Here is an 8,866-nt window from a genome sequence, read left to right on the forward strand (position 1 = left end):
CCTGACATGTGGGACCCCCACGTCAGCCTCTCTTTCTTTCTCTCCCGAAGCGTTTTCTGTTGGCGCCTTCGGGCAAGTACGTTTTCTCTGTGGGCTGGCGCGTTTCTATTCGAACCGTTTTCTGTTTTCCTTGTTAAGCCCCTAGAACTTTTCTGTTTCATTACAGATGAGTCCCTGGACAGAAACCCTTATAACTTTTTAATAAAAAGTTATTTTTGAGTGATTCTTTTTCTGACAGTCTTATAATTTTGTCTAGTTTTTTATGGGATTTATTTAAAAAAAATTTGGAACAACTTTTATTCACGCGTTGGTTTTCACGTTAGTATGCATTTTTTTCGCTATACCGTAGGTTCCGGGAGAGGTGACGGAGCCGCGAACTTCGCCGAGCTAGACTCCGACTTCTCCGAACCAGGCAAGCATGTTTGAACCTTTGATATGATAGGTGTTTGCATGTTTGCGTGAAAGGTTGTGCATGACATATGAGCACCGGTGAGTATCACGTTGCATGTGAGGCAACTACCCGTGTGTTCCAAAGTTACTGTGATCTCTGATGAGAGATGGCCTAGTCATGTGGTGACATGAAGGGCAGTAAGGTGGTACTATTGTAGCATGCCAGCCTTACGTCATCCGATAAATTCTGACGTTAACGTGGACGGAGTCACGTTATCGTTCTTCCCCTTCCGTGCTACCTCATGTTTTCTGCCAGAATGCGGTTTAGTAAGTTGGTAACCTCTTTCCGTGTACACACAAAATAGAGGGGCCGGGATGAGGGTTCAATGGCCCTGGATTAAAGCCAGTCATCCGGTCAGGGGGCATGGGTGTTTCCGGTTGGGACCGAGAGGGGGGCACCCCTTAGAGCGCGCATATAGAAATTTGATCCCATGCTACGCGAGGTTGTAGCCTCCCCGTCTCAAGGTTTTTCTTGAACGTTGCCGAGGGTGATTCCTGGCTTCGGAATGTTGAATGGGTGTGTACTGGTTAGATGTGTTTCTTCCAAAACACCGTAAACGGAACTAGTCCCCGTGACTACTGAAATCCGTTGGCTGTGGTTAAAGTACAAACTCTAGAGAGTCAAATCCTTCCGAGTCATCGTATCCATGGTCAAGTATCGTGATCAGTGTATCCATGTCTGTGTCAAAACCTCGTGGTATATTTTTTCTTTCTGATAAGCGAGCGTGAGTAGTAAACTTGGCTGAACGTTATTCCTGTGGATGGACTAACCCTGTTATTTATCTCATGCTTGATTATTCCTTTGTCATGATTTAAATTCTTGAGCTACTAAGATATTAAGTTATAAGACCTTTATGTGATGTCGCTCAGACGTCCGACTGTGGCATGTTTGTTATCTACTTTTGATATAAGCCCTTTATGTGATGTCGCTCAGACGTCCGACTATGGCATGTTTGTCATTTACTTTTGATATAAGCCCTTTATGTGATGTCGCTCAGACGTCCGACTGTGGCATGTTTGTTATCTACTTTTGATATAAGCCCTCTATGTGATGTCGCTCAGACGTCCGACTGTGGCATACCTGTCTTTTACTTTCAATACAAGCCCTTTATGTGATGTCGCTCAGACGTCCGACTGTGGCACGCACTGTCATTTATTTTCTGTTATAAGCCCTTTATGTGGTGTCGCCCCGACGCCCGACTGCGGCATTATTATTCCTGCATTTTCCTCTCGAGGAGTCATTCAGACCCTCGTTTGGCACCCAGTATTTATTTTGGGATTTCGGGAGGACTACCGCCCGACTTCTCTTTTATTTCCCGTGTATTATTATCTCTATGTCTGAGTGCACTTGTTAATCTGTTCTTATGCATCATGTTTACATTTGTTATATCTTAAGTTCGAACTGTCTTGCGAGTACTTTCATAGTACTCACCTGGCTTGTTGATTTGGCCAGATGTTGACGAAGGCGATCTCATGGATGAAGAGTTTGATAGTGAGTCCGACGCCTAGAGGAATCCCAGTCAGTCCCGTGCGAGCCTGGATATTGGTCACTTGTATTATATACGCTTCCGCCACCCGCAATAAGTCTCCTCGAGCCTCACTCCGACGCTCGAAGAGTTGTTAGTTTTCAGGAGTCATATCACCCACATCGCGGTGATATTTCCACCACCACTCCTATCGTGAGTTAGTAGTTATGCCACCCTATCCGCCGTTAAGTTTTATCGGCGCGCTTGTAATAAATTGTTGAGCAGTCTCCGCCCAACCTTGTTTTATATTTAGTACTCCTGGTATTTTTCTTCTGTGACCAAGATATTGTCTACCAGTGAGAAGGAATTCTTCTCTACTGGTCCGTAAAAGGGATTGGTCTCTCAATAAATATTTTATTGAAAAACCGGTCGTGATACAAAGTTATGCCATATGAGTCCACTATACCTTCCTATATGCGGTATCTACCTGCCGTTCCAAGTAAATTTGTATGTGCCAAACTCTAAACCTTCAAATGAAATTCTGTTTTGTATGCTCGAGTAGCTCATGTATCAACTAGGGCTGTCCGTATCTTCCATGTTAGGCGGGTTATTCTCAAGAGGAATGGACTCCGCTCCTCACTCATGAGAAATGGCTGGTCACCGGGATGCCCAGTCCCATGCTTTATGCAAATCAAATCAAAATAATTGCAAACAAAACTCCCCCTGGGACTGTTGTTAGTTGGAGGCATTCGTTGTTTCGAGCAAGACATGGATTGATGCTTGTTGGTGGAGGGGGAGTATAAACTTTACCATTCTGTTTGGGAACCGCCTATAATGTGTGTAGCATGGAATATATCACCATCTCTTGGTTGTTATGTTGACAATGAAAGTATGCCGCTCAAAATATTATCTATCTCTATTTTAAAACCGAGCTCTGGCACCTCTACAAATCCCTGCTTCCCTCTACGAAGGGCCTATCTATTTACTTTTATGTTGAGTCATCACCCTCTTATTAAAAAGCACCAGCTGGAGAGCACCATTGTCATTTGCATTCATTACTATTAATTTATATTGGGTATGACTATGACTGGATCTCTTTTACCATGAATTACAATGTCTAGCCAGTCCTTGATCTTTAAACGTGCTCTGCATTTATGTTTTGCGGTCTCAGAAAGGGCTAGAGAGATACCATCTTGTTATATCATATCATGATTGTTTTGAGAAAGTGTTGTCATCCGAGATTTATTATTATTGCTCGCTAGTTGATTATGCCATTGATATGAGTAAACATGAGACCTAAGAGTTATTGTGAATGTGGTTAGTCATAATCTTTGCTGAAAACTTGAATGCTGGCTTTACATATTTACAACAACAAGAGCAAACAGAGTTTGTAAAAGTTTTTCTTTCTCACTTTCAGTTTATCAACTGAATTGCTTGAGGACAAGCAAAGGTTTAAGCTTGGGGGAGTTGATATGTCTCCGTCGTATCTACTTTTCCAAACAATTTTGCCCTTGTTTTGGACTCTAACTTGCATGATTTGAATGGAACTAACCCGGATTGACGCTGTTTTCAGCAGACTTTCCATGGTGTTATTTATGTGCAGAAACAAAAGTTCTCGGAATGATCTGAAACTCCACGGAACATATTTTTGGAAAATATTAAAAATACTGGAAGAAAAATCCACGTCAGGGGGGCCTCCACCTGTCCACAAGGGTGGAGGGCGCGCCCCCTGCCTCGTGGGCCCCCTGTTGCTCCACCAACCTCAACTCCAACTGCATATATTCGTGTTCGGGGAGAAAAAAATAAGAGAGAAGGATTCATCATGTTTTACGATACGGAGCCGCCACCAAGCCCTAAAACCTCTCGGGAGGGCTGATCTGGAGTCCGTTCGGGGCTCCGGAGAGGGGAATCCGTCGCCGTTGTCATCATCAACCTTCCTCCATCACCAATTTCATGATGCTCACCGCTGCGCGTGAGTAATTCCATCGTAGGCTTGCTGGATGGTGATGGGTTGGATGAGATTTATCATGTAATCGAGTTAGTTTTGTTAGGGTTTGATCCCTAGTATCCACTATGTTCTGAGATTGATGTTGCTATGACTTTGCTATGCTTAATGCTGGTCACTAGGGCCCGAGATGATTTTAGATCTGAACCTATTATGTTTTGATGAATATATGTGAGTTCTTGATCCTATCTTGCAAGTCTATAGTCACCTACTACGTGTTATGATCCGGCAACCCCAAAGTGACAATAATCGGGACCACTCCCGGTGATGACCATAGTTTGAGGAGTTCATGTATTCACTATGTGTTAATGCTTTGGTCCGATACTCTATTAAAAGGAGGCCTTAATATCCCTTAGTTTCCGTTAGGACCCCGCTGCCACGGGAGGGTAGGACAAAAGATGTCATGCAAGTTCTTTTCCATAAGCACGTATGACTATATTCGGAATACATGCCTACATTACATTGATGAATTCGAGCTAGTTCTGTGTCACCCTATGTTATGACTGTTACATGATGAACCGCATCCGGCATAATTCTCCATCACCGATCCAATGCCTACGAGCTTTTCACATATTGTTCTTAGCTTATTTACTTTTCCGTTGCTATTGTTACAATCACTACAAAACCCAAAAATATTACTTTTGCTACCGTTACTTCCATATTACTTTGCTACTAAATACTTTGCTGCAGATATTAAGTTATCCAGGTGTGGTTGAATTGACAACGCAACTGCGAATACTTGAGAATATTCTTTGGCTCGCCTTGTGTCGAATCAATAAATTTGGGTTGAATACTCTACACTCGAAAACTGTTGCGATCCCCTATACTTGTGAGTTATCATTGCGCTGCATTAATAGTGAGTAATGAGCAGTCAAATCATAAGCCCCACCTTTCCCACTGTAAGTTGCTCGGAAGAAGCAACCATCAATACGCTCTTCTTTGAATCCGCTCATACTACTCCATCCGTCACTGTTTATAGAGCGCGCTTCAGAAAAAGAAAAATCTCTAGGACCAAGGCGACTAGCGATTGGCCTGAAAAATAGCATTGGTAGTTATAGCACGACGTCTATTACTAGAGGAAATAATGCGTACACACATGCATGCAGTGCTTCCACCTCGGGTACACACATGCATGCACTTACTCCACTCCGTAGTACATCGAGAGAAAATTGTGGACTTGATTGCGGTTACCACGCCCTAATTAATTGAGCATTAAACCAAACACATCTAAAGTCTCTCTGGTGGTGGAAATGCATTGAGAGAAATGTATCATAATGAAGCGCGCCCTGTAAACTGTGACGGAGGGAGGAGTAGTATGAAGGTGCAAAACCAAGTACGCGTATGGCCAGTCGGTCGACGCACCTCCTCTTGGCATATCACTGACATGTGGGACCGGAATGTGAGCAAACCGATCTCAATTGACGGCAAAATGGCCAACCCGCCGTTCCTTGAGAGAGACGAGGAGCGAGAACACACAGACGGGCACGCACGGAGGCCAAGATATATTCGAGCATGGTTGATCGATATCATCATTACATGTTGGGCTCCTGTTTTCCGCCCTTCTCCGGAATAAATGTGTACTTTATCAGAGATTAAAAAAAATAAGAGTACAAAGGCTCCACCATGCGGTTCTAGTAGTAGTACTACTCGTACTACTAAACCTTGCGCTTGGCTCTTCGCCTCTTCATGAAGTCGAACAATGATGGTACTCCGCATGTTCGGTACTACAGTGTATGCCTCTGGCAATCTGACACCGAATGGACTGATGCATGTCCACCGCCTGGGCTAGGGTACGTTGCATTAGTCAAAAGGCGTAAGCGAGCTTCACCTTGTCCTGCAAGCTTCTCCTCATTCTGCGAGTTGACGGGACACACCAAAAAGTAGTGCTAGTCCATACTCCCTCCTTTCCGGTTAATATGGTTTAATCTTTTTTGCGGGTAAATGAGAGAGCTTTATTCATATATAAGAATTCTTAGGACGATCAGCCAAGACACTGGTCACTAGGAAGCGAGGTACCCCGCAAAAAAAGAAGTAGGAAGCGAGGTGTTTCATCAAGCGAGCTCTCGGCCACATTCAAAGTGCAACAAGCACGGTTCGCACAAAGATGCGCCGCAAGGTTTGCTGACCTATTTACATGCTGAATAACAAAAAAAGAGGAAATATTACCGAGCGCTCCTATTTGTAACAGGATATGAGCCGGAATTAAGCGAGAATTGTGGCGAGTGTTCCATGCAATCAACTTCCATTATCACATGCGAGAACCCTCAAAGAGAACCAAATGTGTTGAAGATTGCTTTATCACATTTTAAAAATATAATAAGAGTGCAGACGCTCCTCCATCCGGTTCCTAGTACTCCCTTCGTCCGGAAATACTCGTCGAAGAAATGGATGTATCTAGACATATTTTAATTCTAGATACATTCATTTTTATCCATTTCTCCGACAAGTATTTCTGGACGGAGGGAGTACTAGTATAGTACATACCTCTATAGACTATAGTAGTAGTACTAGTACTAGTAAACTTTGCGCTTGGCTGTTCGCCTCTTCGGGAAGTCGAACAATAATAGTACTAGTATAGTGTATGCTTCTGGCAATCTGACACCGAATTAACTGTTGCACGTCCACCGCCTGAGCGAGGGAGAGCTTGCATTAGTCAAAAGTTTCTCCTTGTCCTGCGAGCCACCGCGCGCAAGCTTCTCCCGTCCTGCAAGCTTCTCCTCGTTCGGCAAGTTGACGGGACACAACAAAGTAATGCTAGTCCATACTGCCTCCTCTCCGGTTAATATGGCTTAATTTCAAACGAGATAAATACATTGTCTGTCACTGTATATTTGTAAAAATACGGTCAGTGGACTTCATAATGCGCTCATTGCACTCAATATATACATTTTCCGGTGTTTATACGGTCACTAGCTCACCCTGGCTGAGTATGTGTGTGCATGCACGTGTAGGTTGAGCACTTGAGCGTGACCGTGTGTGTTCCGTCGTGTGCTCGGACATGCATGCATTAGGGCGTCGCGCGCGTTTTTGCGTCCATGTGTACGTGTGACTGTTGCATACACGTAGGGGGAGTACGTGTAGGGGCCACTAAAGGAGCAGTCAAATCACACAGTAAGTTAGTCGGAAGAAGCAACCATCATTTCACTCTTCAATGACACGTATGCAATATGAAATGGTTGATATGGAGAGAAAAAGAAAACCACTATATATACACTAGCAGGAGCCTAAGCTACAAGCCTACTTGCTTGGGTTGCTCTCTTTACAAGCATAGAACAACGGTGGCCACACCGCTGGTCGCATATCCGGCCTGATCCCGCAGCTGGGGGAAGGGAACAATGTTCTGCGTAGACGCGGTCGACATCGGCGAGGGAGAAAATCCACAGTCGGTGCGTCCCAATTGGGGGACATCGTGGTATGAGCCGATGCCGCGTCCCAACCGCCCTTCTAGCTACAGCCCGACGTCCCAGGTAGTCCATCTTCCTTTTGGAGCCGGCTTGCTCCACTACCGCAGCTCCCCACGTAGCTCCATCTCCATGTCGATCTTTCTCTACTTCTACCGGCTTCTAGTTGTGATGAGTTTATGTGTCATGAACTAGTGCTAGTACTATTATTCCAATCACACTTCTTCAATATCTTTGCCATCAGGGATGCTCAGCTCGATTTTAGTGGAACTGCACAAAAGCATCATATGATCCGAGGGTGCCAGCCGTCTTTCCTTCGACAGGTTCTACCTGGCCAGGAAATTAAATCATGTTTAGGGTTTAGGGTTTAAGTCGTAGTGACCCCATCAGTAGTTTTTCTTTCGTACACGCTCTCACAACTTTTGTCTTTAGTTGTGAAGTAAATATTGGCTATGAATTGTGAATCATTGAGATGCATCAACATCCGTGTTAGTTTTCCTTTGTATTTGATGGAATGTTGTAACGGGGCAACCTTGGAGTAGGAATGAAAATGGAGTGGAAAGTTTCCGTTTTTCCGGAGAAAAAATGGAAACGGAGAGAAACCAACTTTTCGTTTCGTTGGATCGCGCCATCGAGCAAAACCAACGTTTAAATCACGTCTATCGCGTTCGTGTCTCACCCTCCTCCACGGCTCGACCCCACACGGTCGCTCGGCATGCCACTCACCGCAAACCGAGTATACGATAACTTTCTCGCCTGCTTGTCGATGGATCGCGCCATGGAGTACTAGTACTACTAGAAGAGATTGACGAGTTGGGGGAGGACAGCTAGCTGTAGCATGGACTCCCAAGAACTTTTTACATGCATGTTATGGCCGGCTATTGCGACCTTTGAACGCGGAGCAGTCACGTGCACCAGGAAGCGGCGCGGGCGACGCTCTCTCGGCCCGCGGGCCGCTTCAATGCCGGCACCAGTGAGCGGTCGCGTCCGCTCTGGTTGGGCATGAATGCGGCACTGACCATTTCGGGCAGGAAGCACGCGCGGGTGATGAAGAGGGTTCGGGTTGGTCAGGAGCGGCCGTGGCAGCGGTCCAGACGCCCGCAAACAAGAGATGTTATACGTTAATATTGCCGCGTATATAATTAACAACGTAAATAATGTGCCAGTTGGACAAATATGATTGGAGATGGAGATGGAAATGGAATTTTACGTAAACACGGATATGCATGTCTATGTCTATGTGTGTGTGCGCGACGACTCTCGCGACCTGGAAGCGAGGGCTTGTTTTTGATCGAGTTTTCTTTCTTGGTACGTTAAAAAATTGTCTGCCAATTTTCGTTTTTTTGGGAACACGCGTATTTTATATAAAACCACTGCTATGGAGAGATTGTTTTACTCCATTATTGCCTCTTGTTTGATAGAGTTTCTCGCGTCTCGCTCTCTCACCCTCTCCATATCAAAACAAGATGACAGTGTCCACACTATCTCTCTCCTCACCGGTGGTCACATATCCGGCCGAATCCCGTCCGCTGCGGGAGGTGAGG

This window comes from Triticum aestivum, chromosome 7D (genome assembly GCF_018294505.1).
Source record: "Triticum aestivum cultivar Chinese Spring chromosome 7D, IWGSC CS RefSeq v2.1, whole genome shotgun sequence".
Taxonomy (NCBI): Eukaryota; Viridiplantae; Streptophyta; class Magnoliopsida; order Poales; family Poaceae; genus Triticum; species Triticum aestivum.